Source organism: Oncorhynchus tshawytscha, linkage group LG12 (assembly GCF_018296145.1).
Source record: "Oncorhynchus tshawytscha isolate Ot180627B linkage group LG12, Otsh_v2.0, whole genome shotgun sequence".
Lineage (NCBI taxonomy): Eukaryota > Metazoa > Chordata > Actinopteri > Salmoniformes > Salmonidae > Oncorhynchus > Oncorhynchus tshawytscha.
In genome coordinates, this window is record NC_056440.1 from 60,941,739 (window position 1) to 60,956,186 (window position 14,448).

A 14,448-nucleotide genomic window follows, 5' to 3' on the forward strand; every position below is an offset into this window, starting at 1 on the left:
TTCATTTGACTCTGATGGCATTTCTATTTAAGTAATGTAACGCGACAGAACTTAGAGAATGTGATTTCCACTGCACTGGGATAGGAGAGCTCACCAAGCATCCATTGAGACAATAAGCCAGCCTTAATAAATACAGAGATGTCTATTAAAGCTGCTTAAATCTACTGCTAACTAGATGTGGATTCTGCTGCTCCTGCAAAATGAACAGTTTGTCTTGACCTAGCCGAGAGAAGGTGGGAGGCAATGCAGGTAGATATAGGATAGCAATAACTAGAACAGAAAGGGATGGAGAAAAGAGAGAGAGAGAGAAAAAAAGGGAGAGAGGGGTCACAGAGGGAGGTAAAGCTAACAAGAGCTTTGATGCTACATTATCTTTTCACCCTTGCTGTGCAGCCCTAGGTTGTACTCTCCCCTCAACACAGGAGGCTCATAATAACGGCCGGAACGGAGCAAATGGAATGGCATCAAACACCCGGAAAACTATGAGTTTGATGTATTTGATACCATTCCACTGATTCCTCCCAGTCATTACCACAAGCCCGTCCTCCCCAATTAAGGTGCCACCAACCTCCTGTGTCCCTCAACACCCCCACACACTGCCTGCGACACACACACATACACTCTGCCTGTGACACACACACACACACTGCCTGTGACGCACACACACACACACACACTGCCTGCGACACACACACAATGCCTGCGACACACACACAATGCCTGCAACACACACACAATGCCTGCGAAACACACACACACACAATGCCTGCGACGCACACTACCTGCGACACACACACTGCCTGCGACACACACATACAAACACACACACTGCCTGCAACACACACATGCATGCATACACACACGCGTACCACCCCATTAACATAGTGGGGTAACTATGCAGAAGTCTAGGGAACACTGCACCTCAGAGTCAGTGCCTCAGCCACTGTCAAAATATCAGCCCCTTTCTCTCCCCATTCAACTCAATGAATAACATCTGCCAAACCAGGGACAAAAAACAGAACAGCTCATAGACCTTACAGGGAGACTGGCGCCTTGAGGGTGTGGGTGTGTGTGTGCGTGTCTGAATTCGGACGTTTGCACACAGGGCTTAATCTCTGAAGCGGTGTCTAATTTCTAACACAACCCAGAGCCTTTTGGTCAAGCCCTCGTCCAAATTGGAGCCAGGCCAGGTCCTTCTCCCCCTCCCTCTTCACCCACATCCTCCACATACCCCCACACAGTCCATCACAAGGCTGTTGGCATGACCGTCTCCACAAAAACACTCTAATCGTTCTCCTATCTCTAACAAACAAAACTTCTCATCTACAGTATGTGGTATCACTGAAGAAAAACAAAATACATCTTTTATTAATCGAAGCCCTTCGGGCAAATTGAGAGGAAAAGGAGCAGTTACTGTCATCTAAGAGACAGTTATTAGATTTTAAACATAACACGCCATAACCTAGCAGTCTGCCTGCAATGCTTTCTGGGGACTTTAAATCATTAGATTGCTGAGTTTTTGTGTAATTGCCTCGGTGAAGTGAGGAATTCTAACAAAGTGGTAGGCAGGCCCCAACTCCCAGGATCTCCTTAACAACACTCCTGTGAATAAACATCAAAGACAAACAGCTGCCAGCAAGAGACTGTGGGAGAGAGAGAAAGAGGGAGGAACGGTTTACACTATCTCTCTCTGTGTGTGTGTGTGTGTGTGTGTGTGTGTGTGTGTGTGTGTGTGTGTGTGTGTGTGTGTGTGTGTGTGTGGAATGCCTCTTAACTGTATCATCTTGTACTGGACTAAGAATAAACACAGAGGACAAGCGGAGCCACAGAGAGCTCATGGGAGGACACACAATATCCTGGACCTGACATCATCAACAGGCATACTTTTTGTGTTACACACATTCTATTATGCTGTAGCTACATATCTATATCAAACACTTATTGCGGATCAGTGGGACGCTCCCATTTCGACAACTTCCAGTGAAATGGCAGAGCGCCAAATTAAAATTAGATTACTATAAATATTAAACTTTCATGAAATCACAAGTGCAATATTTGTTGTTAATCCAGCTGCCGTGTCAGATGTAAAAAAAAAAAAAAAAGGCTTTGCCGCGAAAGCAAACCATGTGATTATCTGAGGACAGCGCCCAGCACACAAATGCATGACAAATCATTTTTAACCAGGGAGTTGCGACACGAAGGTCAGAAATAGCGATATAATTTATGCCTTACCTTTGAAGATCTTCATCTGTTGGCACTCCAAAAGGTCCCAGTTACATTACAAATGGTCCTTTTGTTCGATAAACTCCTTCTTTATATCTATAAAAACTCAGTTTAGCTGGCACGCTTCAGTCAATAATCAGTCAATTCCTTCCTTCAAAATGCATACAAAATGAATCCCAAACGTTACCAATAAACTTATCCAAAAAAGTCCATCAACGTTTATAATCAAACCTTAGGTACCCTAATACGCAAATAAATTATACAATTTAAGACAGAGAATCGTTATTGTCTTTACCAGAGAAAAATACCAAAGAACGCACTCTCATTCACAAGCTTGGAAACACTACAGCCAAAACGGTAGCCACCTAGAAAAACTACAATTTCGGGCTCATTTTTCCAAAAACCAGCCTGAGACTCTTTCTAAAGACTGTTGACATCTAGTGGAAGCCCTAGGAATTGCAATCGGGCACAATTTCTCCCTATTATAAAAGTGCCAGCCATTGAAATCAGTGGTAGGATTTTTTTTATTTTTTAGCTTCTGGGCCTGAGTAGCAGGCAGTTTACTCTGGGCACGCTTTTCATCCGGACGTCAAAATATTGCCCCCTATCCCAAAGAAGTGAACTAAAATGTCAACACATTGAGTGAGTGAGTGAGTGAGTGAGTGAGTGAGTGAGTGAGTGAGTGAGTGAGTGAGTGAGTGAGTGAGTGAGTGAGTGAGTGAGTGAGTGAGTGAGTGAAAGAGAAAGGTCTGTTCATGTCTGGGGGTTCGGGGCTGTCTGGGGCAACATCCCTCAGCTAGACAAGGCCAGCCAGACTGGTGAGTAATGGTGAATAGCAGGGTACTGAGGGCATACCTTCAGATGTAATGTCTAGACGTTAGAGATACAGTATAGTTAGTGTTTTCCCAACATCTCAATCTCCATGGGCTGGTATGACACGGATATCTAACCATCACAAGGCCAATCACGCAACCAGTACCACGACAGGAAAACACTCAGCCACACACAGTCAGCCACGCACATCCGTGTACAGATAGACACGCACAGATAGACATGCACACACACTTCCTTGGAGACAGAACGAGAGCCCGAGAGCCAAAGAGCAGCAGAGGAAATGTAATGAGGCCAGATTAGCATCAGAACAGTAGATGCTAATCAGAGAATACGCGCCTCAACACATTCACATTGGGGCGGCGGGTAGCCTAGTGGTTGGAAGGTTGGGCCAGTAACCGACAGGTTTCTAGATCGAATCCCTGAGCTGATGACAAGGTAGAAATCTGTCGTTCGGGCCCTGAAAAAGGCTGTTAACCCACTGTTCCCGGGCCGTCATTGTAAATAAGAATTTGTTCTTAACTGACTTGCCTAGTTAAATAAAAGTTCAATAAAAAATGTAATCTCACAGCACATCAGCACTCATGCAGTCACACACACACACACACACACACACACACACACACACACACAGCAGGAAGGTAGAAGTCAATGTTCTAGTAACCAACAACAAGAACGTTACCTGTCAGTCCATCTCTATTCCCTAAGGTGTGCTGCTGACCGCATGGTGCAAACTCTTCAGCGACTGCTAATGAGCTGTGAGCATCTCTGACGCAAGAACTAAAAATACATTATTACAAAAATATCTCAGTGGAAGTTGTCAAAGAAAAGAGCTGACTGGAACGTATATGCCTCATGGGTGATCCTTGGAGGTTTGGACCTCTGGAAGTTCCAAGTGACTATTTCCCAATCAAACAGAGAATGAAACATTAGTATTAGCGAGGTGAAAGAGACACAGAGGCAGAGACAGACACAGAGACGGACAGAGAAGAAAGACATTGCCATACCTCACCAGCGGGTGACCAGCCCCAAATCCCAGCATTGTTGGCAGACAAAGACTGTGTTAAGCGTACGGATGAGGGAGGGAGGTGACTGCTGTGCAGGCGTTGTGGGCCGTCAAATCTGTCTGGCTCATGTTTATTTTTTTAATTGTACCTTTATTTAACTAGGCAAAGTTAGTTAAAGAACTAATTCTTATTTTCAATGATAGCCTAGGAACAGTGGGTTAACTGCCTTGTTCAGGGGCAGAACGACAGATTTTCACCTTGTCAGCTCGGGGATTCAATCTTGCAACCTTTCGGTTAAGAGTCCAACACTCTAGCCACTAGGCTCCCTGCCGTGGAGACCGTGGAGAACAGGAAGTCAATATGGAGCCACAGAACCAGCCCTGACTTCTTCCTCTCTTTTTCCCTCTCTTTTAGAGAGTTGTTTAGAGGCAGGGAGCCGAGTCAGTGTGTGAGAGATCACGGGACAGGGTTGACAGTGTGATGACATTGCTATGGAGGCTAATCTGTGGTGCCCTATAGGGGGATGGCTCTCTAGATGATCAATGGAGGCATGTTATCCATTGTCTCTAAATGGATATTCACAGAGCGCGCCCTTGTTACAATACAATGTGTTTACACACCGCTCAGCTTTACTGCCTGAAAGTCAATATTCAATGTATTTCTGCTGATGATACACATACACTCAATCACTGCCAGCAATCTACTCTCTCACAGACATACAGTACACAACCTCCGATCTTGCTGGCAGTCTGACATGTGGAACAACACCGGATGGAAGTGTCTAAAAATGAGACCTTGAGAGATGTCAGGAGAGGTGTGATGTCACTGACTGCTTCTAAGTGGAGAGAGAGAGAGAGAGAGAGAGAGAGAGAGAGACAGGAGAGAGAGACAGAGGAGAGAGAGACACAGAGAGAGAGAGAGAGAGAGACACACAGAGAGAGAGAGAGAGAGAGAGACACACAGAGAGAGAGAGAGAGACACAGAGAGAGAGAGAGAGAGAGAGAGAGAGAGAGAGACACACAGAGAGAGAGAGAGAGAGAGACACACAGAGAGAGAGAGAGAGAGACACACAGAGAGAGAGAGAGAGAGAGACACAGAGAGAGAGAGAGAGAGAGACACACAGAGAGAGAGAGAGAGACACAGAGAGAGAGAGAGAGAGACACAGAGAGAGAGAGAGAGACAGAGAGAGAGAGAGAGAGAGAGAGAGAGAGAGAGAGACAGAGAGAGAGAGAGAGAGAGAGAGAGAGAGAGAGAGAGAGAGAGAGAGAGAGAGAGACACAGAGAGAGAGAGAGAGACACAGAGAGAGAGAGAGACACAGAGAGAGAGAGAGACAGAGAGAGAGAGAGAGAGAGAGAGAGAGAGAGACAGAGGCCGAGTACATATTTTCCACAGGCAGTAGAACACAGGTTGTGTTTCTCTCAGCAGAGAAGCAGTGCAGAGCTGAGTAGCTGGTCTGGAAAAGCAGGTTTGAGCTCCACAACAGATGATGAGGAAACCAACTCATATATGGTGTAAATAAGGGTACATCACCTCCCTTGACCTCTACAGAACCAGGACTACACTTGGCAACAATAAATACTAAGTCCAATGGAGAATTTAAGAGAAAGGGAAAGGGCACGTGTCCTCTTCGAAGTAAAAAATCTGTTGTAAACACATCGAAATATTTCAATGCACAGAATAGCATATCAAAACCTCTACTCATCACGGGCCAACACACAGCTTCCCCATTCTGCTGACATGTAAAGTTTAATGTGAACACAATGTGAATTCAGTGTGAACTGAATCTCTAACAGATGACAAGGTGGGGGCACTGAGTATGGCGCCCCCCTCGTGTTTGTGATGGAAGATCCAATTTGAGGCAGACACATACAGACACATACACACGCACACACACACACACACACACACAGCATAACTCCCTGTTAAACTCAAGGTTGAATAAACACATACACACAGGCCAGAGACGGAGAGCGGGGAAGGAAAACATTTACTTTGAAGAGCCAAAATGATACAGAAAACAAAAATCTCGTAAACACAATTACCTGAAACGATGGGCTGAACTTGCCTGCTCTCAGAAAAAGGCTATAGTTAAAGACATTTAGAGAGGCGCTTGCAAAACATGACAGTCAGACAGACAAGCAGGGGGCCGTGAACCACGCAGAAAGGAATCTGGGAATACATGGCCAAGGTGAAAAGATGAGAGACGAAGTTGTAAGAAAGAAAAGCTACAACATTGTGGAGTTAAAGTGTGTGGAGTGCATTCATAGCACAAAGACACACACACACACAACCCCCCCCCACACACACACACAAACATATATCCCCCCCACACACACACACAAACACACACACACACACGGCTGCATCTCTGTGTCAACAGGATAAATTATTCAAGTTGAGCCTGATCCTCTGTAAATGCTTCAGAGCACTCAGGAGATCCACTCTTCAGTCGTTGAGGGAGGGAACACAGGATGTAAGAATGAACCAGGCTCAGAGTACAACTGCTGTCCCTCTGGGCTGATATGTGCTGAGAGTACCTAAGATCTGATTCAGGAACAGTATTTGCCCTCTAGTTTACCAAAGGCTTGAGCAAGGACACAGATCCTGGATCAGCAGTTTGGGATCCGTCCATCCATCCAGATAAAGGTATGGACAGATAGAAGTGGAACAGATCATACCAGTATCATAGTAAACATCCCCTTCAGTGCCTGTAAAAAAAAGGAGCTGATATGTCCATATAGTTGACATTACTCCTGATGATGACATCCTCTATGTCCATATAGTTGACATTACTCCTCATGATGACATCCTCTATGTCCATATAGTTGACATTACTCCTGATGACATCCTTACAGAGCAGGTGAAACTCCTGTGACTGTCACACAGTGCAGGTAGCCTGGCGGTTAGAGCGTTGAGCCAGTAACCGAAAGGTCGCTGGTTCAAACACCTGAGCAAGGCACTTAACCTTGAGCAAGGCACTTAACACTAATTTGCTCCAGGGGCGCGGTACTACTGTGGTTTACCCTGTAAAACAACACATTTCACTGCACCTTTCCGGTATGTGACAATACAACATTATATTTTTGTAATTTTTTTTTATAGCACTGGAGGTAATCACATAACATCACTGAATCTCCAGCAACGTTCTGCTGGAAAACACTTTTCAGCACATCCACTGTCAGAGAGACTTTTGAACTGTGGGACAGTGATAGTCGCTGGGAACTGGGTACTATTCTGCCATCCATCAATGAAGATATACTAGTAGTACAGGCCAGGGTCAAATGGAGAAAGAGTCAGGAAGAGAGAGAGAGAGAGACAGGAAGAGAGAGAGACACAGGAAGAGAGAGAGACATGAAGAGAGAGAGAGAGAGAGGAAGAGAGAGAGACACAGGAAGAGAGACAGGAAGAGAGAGAGAGAGAGAGAGAGAGAGAGTGTCAGGAAGAGAGAGCGAGAGAGAGAGAGTGTGTGTCAGGAAGAGAGGGACAGAGTGTCAGGAAGAGAGAGAGAGAGAGAGTGTCAGGAAGAGAGAGACAGTGTCAGGAAGAGAGAGAGAGAGAGTAAGGAAGAGAGAGAGTCAGGAAGAGAGAGAGACGGAGAGAAAGAGAGAGAGAGAGCTGAAAGACAGAGAGAATGAGTAAGGTGCGGGTGCGGAGTGGTCCCCGAGAGCTCACTTTCGGTGGCACCCAATCAGAGCAAGTGCTCCATCAGGCTGGCTGGCTCCACAGACAACCACCACAGCCCCCCGACAGGGTCACCATCTCAGCCTGGCCAGGCCTCATCCATCAGGCCAGACAGCTATCCCATTAGCACCGCCTCAGCCTCAGACACGGAGACGCACAGAGGACACATGGGGACACACTCCGGGGACGCGGCACACGGGGGAGCACACAGGACATGCACACAGACACAAGGGACTAGGCTCTCACTCTTACTCACAGATTCACCAATCCACACACTCACAAATGTTCCTTTCCCCAGCCTAAAAAAACCCACACCCATTTAAACTACACAAATGTACTTCCTCTGCTTGCCTTTCTGAAGAGCCCTTATGCGCATTCACACTTAATTGATCCGTGATGATGTTAACCATTCATATGCAAAATGTTTTTCATTTTACAGTAGCACAATCCCTTTCCCCTTAAAAAATGCTTCGGAGTTAGTCTGGAGATGTACTGTTAGCTGACATGAAAAGCTAGTCATACTACACATAGGAAACAGATATGCTGCTGCATGGTTGCGCCGTCCCTGGTCTTGCAGTGCGTCACGGTGCGGGCCGGCTCCGGACCTACCAGCGTGGAGAACTGAAGTTGCTGAAATCAAAACAAATCAATGAAGCCCAGACTCAGGGGAGCCTTCCACTCCGAATCACAGCATGAAAAAGGCTGTGGAAGTGATGTGGGAAAAAAACAAGAGGCAACGCAGCCATGCCTGCCAGTAGGCCTGACCACACTGAAGCAGACACGAGAGAGAGCTAGTGGGGGGGCGCAGAGATGGAGACAGGAAGAGAGGGTAGAGAGAAGAGAATGAGAAGAGGGAAATGCTGGAAGCATTGAGAGAAATCTCGTGCTCACAGAGAAGGAGTCACAAATGGATATAGCAAGACGAACACACACGCAGAGAGAGAGAGAGCGAGAGAGAGAGAGACATTTCCTATGCCAATTAAGTCCCTTAAATTGAACTGAGAGGGAGAGGCAGAGAGAGAGGGAGAGAGAGAGGCATAGAGAGAGAGAGAGAGAGAGAGAGAGAGAGAGAGAGAGAGAGAGAGAGGCATAGAGAGAGAGGGGCATAGAGAGAGAGAGAGAGGCATAGAGAGAGAGAGAGAGGCATAGAGAGAGAGAGAGAGAGAGAGAGGGGGGCATAGAGAGAGAGAGAGGGTCTGGATATGCTCAGCCAGTGGAGGGAAGGGAAGACAAGGTATTGTGGCAGGGAGCTGGACGCTCTGTCGGCTCAGCAGACAGACATGCAAGCAGGTAGGCAGGCAGGCAGGCAGTCCACTACACTCTGTAAGTTACAGATGTGGAATGCGGAAGACAGACCCTGGTGCTAATTACAGGCCCTCTCTTTCTCCTTCCCTCTCTCTCTTTCTGCTGTCAGAGCGTGGCTGGGCCATGGCTGCCTGCTGGAGCCAGAGCCAACCAACTAGAACCAGACTACTCCCACAATGCCCTGCTCTCTCCCAGCTCCAGTCCCCATATGCAACAGCAGCAACAGTGAACAGCAAGTCAGCTAGTCTCCACTGGAAACATACTGCACAAACACTGTCTGTCTACAGTACATGTCTGTATGTCCGTCCATCTGTTCAATCTATAGGCTAAATCACTTGCACCACGCAAATGGCTGGCAGTCTATTTTATAACGTTGATCATATCTGCGCACGCATGTGGAAGGGTTGGTGTGGTAGCTCATATTGTTGTTGAAGGGGCGTTGTATTCAAACAGATGACTTCCACATCAGGAGTATGTGGAAGGTTGGGCACTTTATGGCAGAAACATTCCTCCGCATCCATCTATCATCCTACTCTTTGCATCCCCATTGTTCTCAACCGCCGTCCATCTATCATCCTACTCCAATGCATCCCCATCGTTCTCAACCTCCGTCCATCTATCATCCTACTCTATGCATCCCCATCGTTCTCAACCTCCGTCCATCTATCATCCTACTCTATGCATCCCCATTGTTCTCAACCTCGGTCCATCTATCATCCTACTCTATGCATCCCCATCGTTCTCAACCGCCGTCCATCTATCATCCTACTCTATGCATCCCCATCGTTCTCAACCTCCGTCCATATATCATCCTACTCTATGCATCCCCATCGTTCTCAACCTCCGTCCATATATCATCCTACTCTATGCATCCCCATCGTTCTCAACCTCCGTCCATATATCATCCTACTCTATGCATCCCCATCGTTCTCAACCGCCGTCCATCTATCATCCTACTCTATGCATCCCCATCGTTCTCAACCGCCGTCCATCTATCATCCTACTCTATGCATCCCCATCGTTCTCAACCGCCGTCCATCTATCATCCTACTCTATGCATCCCCATCGTTCTCAACCTCCGTCCATCTATCATCCTACTCTATGCATCCCCATCGTTCTCAACCTCCGTCCATCTATCATCCTACTCTATGCATCCCCATCGTTCTCAACCTCCGTCCATCTATCATCCTACTCTATGAATCCCCATCGTTCTCAACCTCCGTCCATCTCCCTCTGTCTCCAGGTGCTGGTTACTGCCACACATACAGTACCCCCCTCCCCCTCCCGGCTAGTATGAACGTATAGCATGCACCCCTCTCTCTCAGAGAACACACTAAATGGTAATGTGGTGTGTACTGTATAGTATGCCATGCACTTGCACTCTAACTTACAGTAAAGCACATAGCTTAGCTCCTGCACCGCCCTCATCGCACAGCACATAATGTTCTGAATGATTTATGTGGCCCTTTACAGTATATTCTCTCTCTCACACACATGCCTTCTCTCTCAGACACACACCACGTCTACACACAAAGAGCTTCTCAAAACTACACAAAGAGGAACAGAAAAATACTATATTTTTCTTTCTCTTCCATACCCACACGCATGTCCACACAAACATATTACACAGATACTGTATGTGGATACAAATCAGCCCAAAGCTCCCAGAAAACAGCACAGGCGTGGTGACATTGACACACAAGTCATTGTTTCCCTTGATAGCAACTGTGTACTCTTCTTCCCGCCATAGCAACAGCAGCCGTCCGGCTCCACATTGCCCTTTCTGACTCATTTCACAGTAAGACAGGAGCATATCGATCATACAGAACGCTACTAAACCCACTGCAGCATAGCACAGCACAGTCAGCCTTCACCCTCAGGGGAACACGTACGGTGTACGCCATCTCTGCCAGCATACACACCAACACAGACACACAACATGACCACCTCTGCCAAAAGACCAGGGGGGGGGGGCAAACATGGACCGTTGGAGTGGGAGGACAGATGTGCCTCCCCATTACTCCTGTAATCTCCCAGAACCCAATCCAGTGTGTGTGTGTGTGTGTGTGTGTGTGTGTGTGTGTGTGTGTATTCAGAGGGAGTTAACTGCCTATACCCAGAGCCCACACTGTCTGAGTTTAATTGCACGTTTGTCTGTAATAACAGCAGACAGTTGGAAACAAAGTGATGAAATTTCACTGTAAAATACCATAGACCCCACTGTAAAATACCCCTCTGAACCACTGACCCTGGACCTACCATACTCTAATATACACACACCCAGCTCTGCTAAACACCAATGAGCGGCCCATGACGGTAGCACCGGAAGAGAGAGACGGACAGAGAGAGAGGGGGGGGGAGTCAGAGAGGCCGTATCATGTGAACGGTTGCTGTTACATAAATCAATGAACACGGACGGACCTGTCCATTCCGTAGTTGTTGATCACCCTGAGTGAAAGAGTGAATGCAGGCAGATCCACAGTCATAGACTGTGAAGATTCATATCCTAAGAAGATTCATGAGTGCCGTGCCATACTCCTAATGTTCAGTATGGCAGGGAGGAGATAATGGTGGTGATGTGGGTGAGGCTATTGGCTAAAGTAGTGTGATATCCACTGGCCTGCCTGTCATCCCTCCTCTTACTTTTTGGAGCAGAACAAAGTATTGATGCCCACATGAAGACATCACCGGTTGGCATGCAAGTTGTGCCAGGCAGCCAAGGCCTGGAATTGATAGAATGATTCAGTGTGCAGCAGCCGGGAGAGAAAGTGCTAGAAAGTGCTCTTTGTCTCTGCGGTAGCGCTGCTCCAGATGAATTGCATTGACTTCTCTCCTCATTGTTGATCTTCTCGAAATTGAACTATTGTTTAGTGTGGCTCCAATAGATCTGATGTCCCACCGGGTTAGCGTTGGAAAAAACAGCGCTGGAAAAAACAGTCTGTCTCTATACCTGACAGCTGAGCCACGCGCACGCACGCACACACACATCAGAAGCATAACAGTAGGATATACAAACATTGTAATATAATCATGTCTCTGCATCATTCATAACACATCAATAATCACTCTCCCAGCGGGAGTTCAGCTATGACGCAAACAAACCCCGACAGCGGGTCGTGTGTTACAACAAACAGCTGTGTGTGCACAGAGACAAGACACATCCCTGGAACTTCACGTAGGACGCAAGGCAACTCTGCAAGGCCATGTCTGACATGTTGCCCCTCATCTCCTCAAGTCCTCTTAGAAATCTACTGCATGATTTCTACTTTCCTATAAAATAAATGGTCATTGTTCATTATGCCACATACCTCCTCCCCTGCGCGCGCCACACGCAGTCGCAATACAATGTTTACGCCCACTATGCCTATAGAATAATTTATATAGAATAATTTGATTTCCCGGCTACAGGTTAATAAGTTCTTGTACTGTCATCTATATCTCAAAGCGGTTTACTAAAGATAACTACTGCAGAAAACATCCACTGAACATCCACTGTGGACCTCACTCGCGCCAGAAATGTAGCATTCTGTTGAACATACTTATCAAGCTAATTTATTATCCGCTCTGGAGGACTTTATTTGTGGCCAGCGAGATAAGAGGAGACACGGTTTCATTAGCCGGGTGAAACATGCCCGTTTATCTGCAAGAGAAAAATACTAAAAAGGTACAATTTCACTTTAATTAGGCTAATTGTCTTGGGATTTACAAGGTGCCGGGAAACTCCACATTATTGAGTTGTTATTACACCGTCAGTGGAATTTGCTAAATGTCACCAAATTACATAGGCCTACTTTAAGTCTTGGTTTATCTATTAATCCAAAATGTTATAACAGGCCTCAGCATTTTGTTAATTTCACATGTAGACAACATGAAATAAATCTGAATTATTTAGCTCTATTATGAATTAATTCCATTGATGCAATACCCCTCATTATTTTTATATAAATACCAACCTATAACATGTTTGTAGAACATGAATGTTATATATCTCTTTATCTCCACACACACAACGCGGGCACGCGCTTTTTTGTGTACATTGCTTACCGCCAATCGCCCACTCTCAATCAATAGGTCTTATCCAATGTAGAGAAGATAAATTATCAACCCGTCAACTATTTATGCTATAAATGTATATAGCCAATAGTTAAACATAGCCATTTAATGTTGAATAGGCTAAGAGGAAAATACAGTTAGTCTTATTACGTGTAGCATTTGGGGTTTATGCAGCCTACAATTGGCGATTAGAGATGCATAATGGTAAAGAAAAAATAAAATAATAATAATATATATATATATATATATATATATATATATATATACACACACTACAAATAAATGTACAATAACAAGCATACCTTCCCAAAATATATTCCTTCCATATGCATAATTAATTAAAACAAGCTGACATAGTTGCAGTAGGCTTTTAAACAAAATAGCATTATAGAATCATCTAATAACATCCATGTTGCAAGCAATGCAACTTGGTAAAAGCAACACCTCAAACAATTGCTCAATATACACATAATGTGCACCATGTTATACACACAATGTACACCTTGTTAAACGATTTAACGTTCCAAAACATTTACCTGGGTGACAAAGTCCTGAAGGGGCGCGGCGGTCGGTGCTGAGCAGCTCCGCTTGTGACCTTCAGGCAGGATGGGTGGAAGCCACAACTATCGACCTGAATTGGTAATAAACGCAACCTACGCCACCTGACAATAATTCCATGAATCGACGGAGAATAGGCTGCCTTCTGGCTGTGTGGTTTTATTTGTGACGAACGCGCCGAGGTGATTCGCTCTTCACGGAGAACTGGCTTCGGTATGTTCTGTCCAGTCCGGCTGGCGCTGCTCAGAGCTGTACCAATGACTGTACAGGGCTGTACGGAGCGGATCAGAGCTGCAAACAAAATAGACACAAATTCAACCAGCCACGTTTCAGTAGCCACCCTTTTACCGTAAAACTCCAAGAGCTGCGCACATATCATTTATTCATCATTTCCAATTGGGTACTCATTCACGGTGAGAGCAGCATTTTACCATATTGATACATTTCTACCGAAAAGGCTAAGGTTTTAAGCATCTTAAAATATTGAACATGTAACCTGCTCTGCTCTTTCGATATAGGCCTACCAAGTTCGTTCTCTTTACTCTCTGTCAATTTAGTAAAAACATATATCATATAGTTTACAGGGTATAACGTGGGAATATAAACTGTCACTAAGTGGTGAGATAAACCCGAATATAAAAAATGAATATGATGACTCAGAAAACCCGTTTCAGTCAGGAGTATTTGCAATGACGCACTATAACTTTACGCGCCAATGATATCACCGCCAGAGTCCTCTATTTACGTGTATGCCTATGTCGTTTCAGGGCTGACTGTTTCATCGTCTAT

The 14,448-nt window shown here is 45.6% G+C and overlaps 1 protein-coding gene across 2 annotated transcripts in view; it reads right to left on the minus strand.

Annotated features, from left to right (window-relative positions):
- Window positions 1-13,962, minus strand: part of LOC112263560 (docking protein 4) — a 58,993-nt gene extending 45,031 nt beyond the window's left edge. For both annotated transcript variants that reach the window (XM_024439970.2, XM_024439971.2), the window contains exon 1: window positions 13,638-13,962. The gene's annotated coding sequence lies outside the window, so the exon portion shown is untranslated. The remainder of the gene's footprint in view (window positions 1-13,637) is intronic.
- Window positions 13,963-14,448: the final 486 nt, after the last annotated feature.